This window comes from Cotesia glomerata, linkage group LG5 (genome assembly GCF_020080835.1).
Source record: "Cotesia glomerata isolate CgM1 linkage group LG5, MPM_Cglom_v2.3, whole genome shotgun sequence".
In the NCBI taxonomy this organism is placed as follows: Eukaryota; Metazoa; Arthropoda; class Insecta; order Hymenoptera; family Braconidae; genus Cotesia; species Cotesia glomerata.
Window position 1 is genome coordinate 19,795,696 of NC_058162.1, and position 11,231 is coordinate 19,806,926.

Below are 11,231 nucleotides of genomic sequence, written 5' to 3' on the forward strand. Positions count from 1 at the left end.
GCTGTCTTACGCTTCGTTGTTTTTCTTTTAATTGTCTTACGCTTGGTAATAGGTTTTTCTTTTTTAAGCCCCATGCCGAAACGTCTCTTCAACTTTATGATTTTATTTACTCTCCAAGCAGCAGCTTTTTCACCAATAGCAGCGTCTCTTGCTTGAAATCGTTGCCACGCTTTCTCAGCAAGGATTTTATCAGCCTCGTGACGGGCTTACAAATTTTCACGATTTTTCGAGTAAGCTATATCGTGTTCCTTACACGCAGAGTCCCAAGGATTTATGCCTGGATCACCTCGAGCTAACCCCTTGGCTAACTTTGTTCCCGGACCACAGTACTGATATCCTGGTATGTGAAGTTCGAATGGGAGTTTGTTGATTATATGGTTGACAGCACCTTTACCACATCTGCTCTCAGACATGACACATCTAAGAATAACTTAGTGATCTATATAAGCCTGTATTTATGCCTCAAAGCCAGGTGTAAAAAAACTCAAACAACACGGTGCTTTGCTTCCAAATAGTGTACGTGCTATATTTTGCGGGCCATCAAACTGTGGAATGACGAATGCTCTGCTGTCTCTTATTGTACATCCAAACGGTTTGAGATTTGAGAATATATATCTCTACTCGAAGTCTCTTAACCAACCAAAGTATCAGTTCCTGGAGACACTGCTTAAACAGATTGATGGTATTGGATTCTTAACATTCAGCGAACATGAGGCTGTAATCAAGCCTGAAGATGCTAAGCCTAACTCCCAGATGATATTCGATGATGTTGCTTGTGAAAAACAGGATCACATCAAGGCTTTTTTCTGTATGGGTCGACATAAGGATGTGGACAGCTTTTATCTCTGTCAAACTTATACACGAATACCTAAACATCTGATTAGAGAAACGCAAACTTTCTCGTGTTATTCCGTCAAGATGAAATGAATCTGAAGCATATTTATGATGACCATGTCAATACAGACATGTCATACAACTCATTTAAAGATTTATGCTCAGCATGCTGGAATAAATATGGATTTGGGGCAATAGATAAATACAGTGAATTGAATAATGGAAGGTATCGAAAAGGATTCGACTGCTTCATTAGTATAAATTAAGGTACTTTAAAGTGTGGTAGTCATACATGCTGTCGACTTTAACCTATCAACATGAAGCCTGAAGAAATTTCAAAGCAGAAGGATATTCTCAAGCCAGTGATGCTATCCAACGGAAGCACAAGATGTTAAAGTTGGGCAAGGATACAGCTGAAAAAGCTATGGAGGAAATGTTCAAGCCTATTGTCACACCACTTCAGAGTATAGTTGAATCTTCAAAGCTTAAAGAAGAAAATATTAAAAAAGAAGAAAAGCCACAGGTTGAAAAACAAGAGATTAAAAAATCTTTATATGATGATCCAGAAGTATACAACAGTTTAATGACGGATTATGAAAGTTCAATTAACAACACATCATTTGCTATAACTCATCTACCGCAATCAACAAGTACTCCAAAGCCTAAAAATCCTCTTCTCACTAATTATTTACAACGTTTAAGTCCAAAACACAAAAATAATGACATGAGATATGGTGTACGCAAAAAACATGGTGAAATGTGTATGGGTGATTCAAATATTTCATTTGCAAATGATACAATAACTGTCAAAAAAAGAAGTTATCCAATAACTCCTGGGTTGTTGGAATTATTGTTTACAAAAACACCGAAAGATACGCTTGTCACGCAAGATGATAAGACAAAATATTTGGAAATTATCCAGAGAACAAATACTCATAGGGAAAGTTATGATTCAAGCAAAAGTATTTACATAGATTCAACAGACAAGTATAAGAAATATATTGCTGATTTTGTTGAAAAGCATGGGTAGAGGACTACCAAAATTTATGATCATCACTAAGACACCTATGGACTATGTATACTGGGATGATCCAAATGAATTAGTTGATCGTTTGCAACTGCTGATGACGTCTCAAGCTGCTGAGAATCCAAGTCACACGAATGAAATCATGTCAATTATTGAAGAGCTTAGAGAGGCTGGAGTTATATATTAAAAGCTTTTAGAAAATTATATCATTCACACGTTGGCAGTCAAAGCGTTCACAACTATGAGCATCGATATATTTGGACGTCCACTGGACAATGACCAAAGTCGGGTCAACGAAGACCAGCTGGTAGAGGTTTTAATGTAACTTCTGATGGAAACTATAACATTGAGAATAAAAGACTGTGCAATCTCGGTAATCCTTCAAATGAACATGATGCGGCGACAGTGCAATTTGTACTGAGACAGATATCCGAACTGAATAAAAGTATAGACAGTGAATAAAAAAAGATTATTTCACATTTACACTCTGAAATAGTAATACTGAAAGCTGCTTTGAGCAATTTGTAGACGGCTATTGAGGAAGCTAAAGCAGTACTTTCCTCTCACCAAAATAATATCAAATATCTCACTGAGAAACTCAATGGACAAGAAAAGGCAGTGATAGCTAAAGAGCTACACAAACCAGCTCGCAGGAACTATAAACGTCGTCATGTTGACATCCGAGGTTTCGATGAAACTTGGCAAGCTGACTTGGTTGAGATGATTCTATATGCAACAATTAATAAAAGATACAAGTTTCTGCTTACAATCATAGATATATTTTCAAAGTACGCCTGGGCAGTTCCAATTAAATCAAAAAGCGGTATTGATGTCACTAGTGCTATGAAGTCTGTACTCCAGCAAGGTCGTGTCCCTAAAAATCTCCATGTTGATCAGGGTAAAGAGTTCTACAACAAAGAATTCAAAGATCTGATGAAGCAGCACAAGATAAATCTTTATTCAACATTCAGCAATCTCAAAGCATCCATATGTGAACGTTTCAATAGAACACTCAAGAATAAAATGTGGCGAGAATTCACAGCTCGTGGTAGTTACAAGTGGACTGATATACTGGAAAACTTGGTGAATACTTACAATAACACCAAACACAGTACCTTCAAAATGAAACCTGCTGATGTTACCGCTGCTCAGGAGAAACAACTGCTTGAAAAAATCTATCAACCTCTGCAAGCCAAATCACAACCGAACAAAAATAAATTCAAAGTTGGTGACAAGGTTCGAGTAAGCAAGTATAAGAATGTATTCGAGAAAGGATATATACCAAACTGGACAACAGAAATCTTCACAATTAAGACTGTTCAGAATACAAGTCCAACAACATACAAGCTTGTAGACTACCAGGATTAACCAATACAAGGCGGATTCTACGAAGAAGAACTCAGTAAAGTCAAATATCCAGATGTATATCGTGTTGAAAAAATAATTCAGAAACGTGGAAATAAATACTATGTTAAATGGTTAGTGTTTGATACTAAACATAATAGTTGGATTAATAAAACAGATATTTAATTAATAAATATTTATTAAAAAAAACTAAAATCTATTTATTTACAACCTTAAATCTAATCATTTACAACCTTAAATCTAATCATTTACAACCTTAAATCTAATCATTTACAACCTTAAATCTAAGTATTTACAATTATTTACATTTTTCTACTTTTCTTGGTAAGTCTACAAACATTTACTTGGGTATAACCCCAAGGAACTGTATCAGTGCTATCGTTAAGGAGTTAACGTTTGTTATCATCCCAATTCAGTGCTAACTTCTGTTTTTGTAAAACTGTTTTAACTTCATGTCTTACACTTCTAATAAGGTATTGATCTCTTTTCACTTCAACTTGATCAAACACATATCCCTTGAAGTCATCAAACGTGATGCTTCGTAAGGTTGAACCTTTAACACCCTTTGCTCGTTTTTCAACAACTTTTTTTTTGTTATACAGTGTAACGGGTTGTTTTACTTACCGCTCATTGGCCCCTAATTAATTTAAATAAAGAACAATCCAATAAACAAAATGATTCTAAATTAACAAGGGCGCCACCAGGATTTTTCAACACGGTTCCTGGAACCGGAAACCAGAGCTGAGCTTATAATCTACAGGGAGAGAGAGTGGAGGAAGGTGATCTGGAATGAATAAACTTTTATTTAACAATATCCGGACTTTTATTAATAACAAATCAACTTTAACAAATTTGCTGACAATTCAGCTCACTTATAAACTAACAACTTATTACCTAGCGACGCGGAGAATTGACTGCGAAATAAACGATATTTACAAACGACCCTTTTTCCAAACGACGATACAATGACTAGCTGGGATGTTCTAACAGACGATCTCCCACAACCTGGTTACAACTAGTTGGGCTTTTTCAGAACGAACGGTCTCCCACACCTGCCTAAAACTAATTGGGCTTTTTCAGAACGAACGGTCTCCCACACCTGCCTAAAACTAATTGGGCTTTTTCAGAACGAACGGTCTCCCAAACCTGCCTAAAACTAAACTTATTCCTGCAGTACCCTCCCTTGAGCGTCTATACTGCAGTTTCTATCTTACTACCGTGGTACCCCACTTGGCGTCTATACCACGGCTTCTTACTTACTACCGTTGTACCCCACTTGGCGTCTATACAACGGCTTCTAACTTACTACCGTTGTACCCCACTTGGCGTCTATACAACGGCTTCTAACTTACTACCGTTGTACCCCACTTGGCGCCTATACAACGGCTTCTAACTTACTACCGTTGTACCCCACTTGGCGTCTATACAACGGTTTCTAACTATGTCGCGTTGTCCACTTGGCACACACGCTCTGGAAATGCCTCACACAACCCGCACGATCTTCACACACATAACCCACTCACACACACACACTGTCTCTACTTAACTTTTATTTTTGACTTATAAAATTAAACTCCAAAAATTACAACATTAATTTTTATTAAAATTTTCAGTCATTAGCTCGCAATTAAATCGTAAACCATTTTCACAACTAATAATTTAATTCTCAAAAAATCTACACTAAAAACCGATGCTTGAATTTATTCTAAATTATCCACGAGTTTAATACTCAACATTAAATAAATTTTTAGGAACAATATCGACGAATAAATTTATTTCAATTCAACTCGTAATTTATTTCTTAAATTTTGAATAAATTCTTAAGAATATTTCTTTATAAAATTCTGACTAATTTTCTGGGACTTAATCCACGCCGTTAAATATATTTATAAACAATTCCAATAAAATAATGCTTTTAATTTTCGATAGTTCAATGTATAAATGACCACGTGGAATTTTTCGATTTATAAATAATCAATAAACCAATTTGTCTCAATATAAAATAAATTCACGAAAAATTATCCACGGGTATCCAATCTTAATTGCGTCGAAGTTCAGTAGCCAATTCTCAATAAATAAAATATTTTTAAATAATTAAATAATTTCCAATAACAAATTATATTAATAAATGATAATTCAATTGTTAAAAATTGTAATGATAGTCCAATTGTTACTTTTGTATTTTCTGCGTAATAAAATTCACAAGATGTTAGATGTTAACAATTATCAATTGGCCAAATTAACAAATCAATTACTCACGACTTCCAAATCCAAGAGGTCTAGAACATCCCTCGGGTATAAAATCCTCAAGAAGAATGTTCAAACTGCTAACGAACCAAATTAATTAAATAAATAATTATTATTAAGCAAAATTATTATAAACAATTGAATTACCAAAAATTTGATTAATAATGAGAAGTAGTACTATTAATGAGCCGGGTATGCACCCTAAGGCTCAACAAAGAGGCAAAAGTCTCAATACCTTAATAAGTTATATACTTGAAGAAAACTCTGGTGCCGAATCGGCTTCCTTCTTTTTGGACACTTTGGTTGGTGATGTTGCTTCAGTGGACACTGCACTACTTCTGATTTTCTGCAACTACTCAACTGACCAAGAAACCCAAAATTTCCCCCACTTAATGCTAGTCGGGTCCCGAAGACCGAGACGCGCCAGTGCTGCGTCGAATAGTTATCACACGCTTGTGGTTTTACCGTTACAGGGTGAATTACCCTGTTACAACAGCTTAAAAGCATATAATTTCGCTCTGAGGCCTACAAACTCAGACATAATTTCACCATTATTTTCGTTTTTCATAAGCCACAGAATAGTTTCGGTGGATATTATAAATCTACTTCTAAAATATAGCCTATGCTTTCATCATCGTTAAAGAAACTATTTACATCAGTTATGTTTTCTACACACTCAAACGTGTCTTTTGGTAACGGTTGACTCATAGCTGCACCGTATAAATTATTTACATCGTAATACATAATATAAAATTCCTCTTTGCTTGGATCAAAATATTCTCCCATATAGCGATTGTTTGCCGCTGGATATCGGTTTGCACACATCGAAACTCCACCCCGAATGGCTTTTTCAACAAAGAGTAATATTTCGGGATCAGTTAAAAGCTCTAATTCCACACCAGTATACTTTTGCATTGCATCTTGAGATAGACCAGGAGCTGTATAATAGTGTAATGCATCAAGAGAGTATTTCTCAAAGCAGCTCTTTCTAAAGTTTTCAAAAACGTCAGCTAGGAGAAGTACATCAGTTTTTAGATATAAATCAGAGTACTCTCCCAGTGTTTTAATATTAAATTTAGTCCAAACAACTTGAGCAAAAAAATAGTCTTCATCGGAAATATTTTCAGTTGATAATTTTGAAAAAAATGCACTTTGCTCAGGCAACTGCTTTTGTTCTAGTTTTTCAATGCAGTCAATGTATTCATATGGAAAAACTCCTTTACGAGTTACTAATTTAAACTGTTCCGGATCAGGATAGTGTGAACGCGTTATTCATTTGTTATCATCGTCGAGATAAGAGGCTAATTTTCCAAGGCTAGATGCTATAAATCGGTAGGAATCTATGAAACGAAGAGATACGGAAGTATTTTTAACGATTTTTGTAAATGATATGTAATGCTCTTTGTTGACAGGAAGTAAATGAATTGAACCCTCGAAAACTGTAGCTAATGATCTAATCAAAAAATGTGAATCGTAACCGGATAGATTATGAAAAACAACGGGAATTGTTTGAGGCTTTTTGTAATTTACATTACATAAAATATGTGCAGGTCCACGATAGTTTCCAGTAAAGTGACAGTGATCATAACACTTGTCTCTCGGTGATACGATCGGTTTTTCACAAATATGACAAACAGTTGCCTGATTGTGCATTTCTTGTTGTTGTTCTGTAAGTGGTTTCATTTTAATTCTATTCTGTGAGTAAGTATTGAATTCATAAGCTAAACTTTCTAGTTTCCGGACAAACCACTCTATACAAGTTGGTGAACGATTAATTTCAAATTTAGATAAGTTATCGTTATAGCTACAATGCTGATAAAAAACTACACTGTGTGGAATGTGCTTTTGTGTACCATCATCTCCCAGGGGTACAAGTATCCATTCCAAGTCAGCGTAAACAACAAATGGTACCGTATCTTTCTTTTGAAAATTTTTAAATTTAAGTATTTTATGCTCTGCGTCATACGAGCTTTATTTATTTTATAGCAATCATTTTTATGGTTTTCATATAATTTTTCTAATTTGAAATGGTTAAGACAACGATTGCAAAAGAAATGTTTATTATGAGATTCTGTTACTTGAGATCGGACTAGTCGGGAGAGATCTAACAAGGAAACTCTCTCCGGTGTCCCCCTCCGATTTTGATGAAACTGAGATATGTTATTCTCCGTCGAAATCTAAGAGACACGTATTTTTTTTTATCTGCGGAAAAACATTTCTAGGGGGTGAAACTACCCCTCAAAGTTTAGCCTCCAAAGGGGTGTTTTTCAAGTTTCGCATACTTGCAGTTTAAATAATCGAATGGGACCAATTGCATAATTTTCAGGGTGGAAAATCATGAAAAATGCTTTTGGTTTTATAATAAAACAATGGATAGAACAAAAGTTATAAGGGTTGAAAATCACAAAACTTTTATAAAAAAAAAACTATTCGATGGATTTCAACGAAACCAACGGCAATCGGAAGAGAAAAAAAAAGTAGAGAATACGTCTTTCGGGGTTTTTCCGAAAAATTAAGTTTAGGGGGTGAACATCCCTTAAGCATATCTACAGTGACCACCAAGATAATATCGTTTTTTATATTAATTTTGATATGAATTCATCAATAATAATTTTTTCGTACATTTCTAGCATTTAGAAAATAATAATAATATTATATCTTAATATTTTACTTACTTGTTTACTTCGCATCCCAAACTTTATTTTGTGTATTGGGACATCAAATATTACAAATGTCATTTAATGTGAATCTGCTTTGGAAAAAAAAAAAAAAAGAAAAAATGCTTATAATGATTTATTATAATCATAATGATTATTCATCGTTATTTCATACAAAAAAAGAGATAATTATAATTATATTTTTAGTATATATGAGTCAGTAATGTGAAAAACAACATAGTATAAATAAATGTATCATTTCGAGATTAGTTTAGTTACTGCGATGTACTTCATCTTTTATAATTCAATATTATAATCGTGTTTTTTTTTTTTTTTTTTAATAAGTGAATAATTTAAAATTGTACGAAAATCTTTATTTTAGTACATAGAGCAAAATGAAAGTCAATCCTATAAATGTTATAAGACTACTCTTAACAACATTTCAAGTCATGAACATTCCAGAATCGCCAGTAAATGACGAAGAAATACAAATCAAAGAAAGTTTTGAAAATATTTTACTCAATGCTATGAACGAATACTCCGGAGTCGAAATGGTCGAAGAAAGTTCTTTGCATTTCCAAGAACCGTATAAAGATTGGACGATGGAAGTCGTGGAAGATAAAGAGTGGGCAAATGCACTAGTTGATCAAGAAACACCTATCGACGAATGCACTAAGGATGTTGAAGATTTATCTTATGAATATAAATTGAAAGCCGTCGAGTACTGGCGTAGTGGCAAAAAAAAAAAATTTAAGTTTAGACAGTGTTAGACAAAAATTTAGAAAGGTACAATCTGTGCGACAGTTACGAAGATGGGCTCATACTTTAAATCAGGGAGGGACTTATAAGGAAAAATTAGCAAGAATTTGTGAATATACATTACAAAATTTCAAAGCAGCTATAGATGCAGGTTTAATCGTACATGATTGTGACATAAAAAGATGGGCCTTACAAGCTCAAAAAGAAATTGGTGTGGAAGATTTCCGTTTTAAAGCATCAACAAAGTGGATCGCGTCATTCAAAAGAGCACATCGCATCGTATCAAGAAAAATAAATAAGTTTATCACGTCCAAAACCATTGAAGATAGTAAATCATTAAAACAGCAAGCTGAGGAATTCGTCAATAATGTAAAACAAAAAATTAAAATTTATGAATTAGCAAACGTATATAATTCAGATCAAAGTGGTTTTCAGTTGGAAATGCATTCCGGTCGAACTTTAGCTGTTGAAGGAGAGAAGCAAGTAGAATGTCTTGTACAATCTGTTACTTCTACTACTCATAGTTACACAGTTCAACCAACTGTATCCGCTGATGGAAAGCTTTTATCCCCACTTTTTTTGATTCAAAAATAACCAAGTGGTAAAATTGCACCAATAGTTGAAATAACACTCTTTACACCTCATAATGTATACATAGAAGCATCAAAATCAGGAAAACTTACATCAGGGTACGAATTATTCTTTATTTTTTTTTTTTTCTGGTTTGCGCATAAGTTATTGTTGATACAAATAGTTCATATTTTTTAATTTTCAGATCATTTCAAAATTTGGTTGGAGAGGGTGTTTTTTCCAAATGTGGGCCCAAAATCTTTATTACTAATTGACTCATGAACTGGGCATTGTCCTCAAGTTGTACAAAGCGTTAAACCAACAAATAAAGATACTGAAGTAATGATCTTACCAAAAGGTACAACTGGGAAAATTCAACCGCTTGATGTTTTTGGATTCCGAGTATGGAAAAATTTTGTTCGATATTTTTCGGATCGTACAGTTTTGATGAATTTGGACATAAACTTGCATTTACGAAATAACATTATAAAATTACAATCACTTACACATATCCAATTGTCATCTCCTCGGTACATAAATTTATTCAAGTACTCGTGGTACAAAAGTGGCTACACAGAAGTAAAACCAGATGAGTTCGAAAATCCTGTGGATTTTGCATTTCACGGATCATGCAATTCTCATTGTGAGGTTCCTGGTTGTCAAAATATAGCAATTATCCACTGTTCATGGTGCAAAAAGTCGTTGTGTTTTCAACATTTTTTTCATGACCATCACGATTGCAAAACATATATTGAATAGATCTGCATATGACAAAATGATGAATTTAAGTATTAAATTTCATAAACATCAGAAATATTAAATATTTTTGTAAAAAATCATTTGTAAATTATTTTTAAATTTAATTTTATTATAGTAAAGCATATATTGTAAGCATTTTTTCTTTTTTCTTTTTTTTCCAAAACAGATTCACATTACATGACATTTATAATATTTGATGTCCCGATACACAAAATAAAGTTTGGGATGAGAAGTAAACAAGTAAGTAAAATATTAAGATATAATATTATTATTATTTTCTAAATGCTAGAAATGTACGAAAAAATTATTATTGATGAATTCATATCGAAATTAATATAAAAAACGATATTTTCTTGGTGGTCAATGTAGATATGCTTAAGGGATGTTCACCCCCTAAACTTAATTTTTCGGAAAAACCCCGAAAGACGTATTCTCTACTTTTTTTTTCTCTTCCGATTGCCGTTGGTTTCGTTGAAATCCATCGAATAGTTTTTTTTTTTATAAAAGTTTTGTGATTTTCAACCCTTATAACTTTTGTTCTATCCATTGTTTTATTATAAAACCAAAAGCATTTTTCATGATTTTCCACCCTGAAAATTATGCAATTGGTCCCATTCGATTATTTAAACTGCAAGTATGCGAAACTTGAAAAACACCCCTTTGGAGGCTAAACTTTGAGGGGTAGTTTCACCCCCTAGAAATGTTTTTCCGCAGATAAAAAAAAATACGTGTCTCTTAGATTTCGACGGAGAATAACATATCTCAGTTTCATCAAAATCGGAGGGGGACACCGGAGAGAGTTTCCTTGTAAGATCAAAGCAAAGTGGAATCTTGGTTTTATTTTTTCTAAATCATCATCAAATTGACTGATGTACTGTTCGATCATTAAAAGATGAATAGTTTCTTTTTCAGACTTGAATTTACTTAAGTATATTGGAATAATAATGCTTTTCTTATTTTTTTTAGACTTGGTAAATTCCGACTCAATCCTATAAACATTGATTGATAAATTG

At 33.5% G+C, this 11,231-nt stretch overlaps 1 pseudogene; it reads left to right on the plus strand.

Annotated features, from left to right (window-relative positions):
* Nucleotides 1–1,222: 1,222 nt before the first annotated feature.
* LOC123266108 lies at nt 1,223–3,391 on the plus strand (annotated as a pseudogene).
* The last annotated feature ends 7,840 nt before the right edge of the window (nt 3,392–11,231 follow it).